Source organism: Austrofundulus limnaeus, unplaced genomic scaffold (genome assembly GCF_001266775.1).
Source record: "Austrofundulus limnaeus strain Quisiro unplaced genomic scaffold, Austrofundulus_limnaeus-1.0 Scaffold2636, whole genome shotgun sequence".
NCBI classification, from domain to species: Eukaryota; Metazoa; Chordata; class Actinopteri; order Cyprinodontiformes; family Rivulidae; genus Austrofundulus; species Austrofundulus limnaeus.
The window spans coordinates 4,660-5,180 of record NW_013955038.1 but is presented as its reverse complement, the minus strand read 5'-3'; positions in this window follow the sequence as shown (position 1 = coordinate 5,180).

Sequence of the window (521 nt, the reverse complement as noted above, 5' to 3'; positions counted from 1 at the left end):
GCCTGGACAGGTGAGGGTCTGAGGACAGGTGAGGGTCTGAGGACAGATGTGTTTGTAGACAGGTGTGTGTTTGTAGACAGATGTGTGTTTGTAGACAGGTGTGTGTTTGTAGACAGATGTGTGTTTGTAGACAGGTGTGTTTGTAGACAGATGTGTTTGTAGACAGGTGTGTGTTTGTAGACAGATGTGTTTGTAGACAGGTGTGTTTGTAGACAGGTGTGTGTTTTTAGACAGATGTGTGTTTGTAGACAGGTGTGTGTTTGTAGACAGGTGTGTGTTTGTAGACAGATGTGTTTGTAGACAGGTGTGTGTTTGTAGACAGGTGTGTGTTTGTAGACAGATGTGTTTGTAGACAGGTGTGTGTTTGTAGACAGGTGTGTTTCTGAGACAGGTGTGTTTGTAGACAGGTGTGTGTTTGTAGACAGATGTGTTTGTAGACAGATGTGTTTGTAGACAGATGTGTTTGTAGACAGATGTGTTTGTAGACAGATGTGTTTGTAGACAGGTGTGTGTTTGTAGAC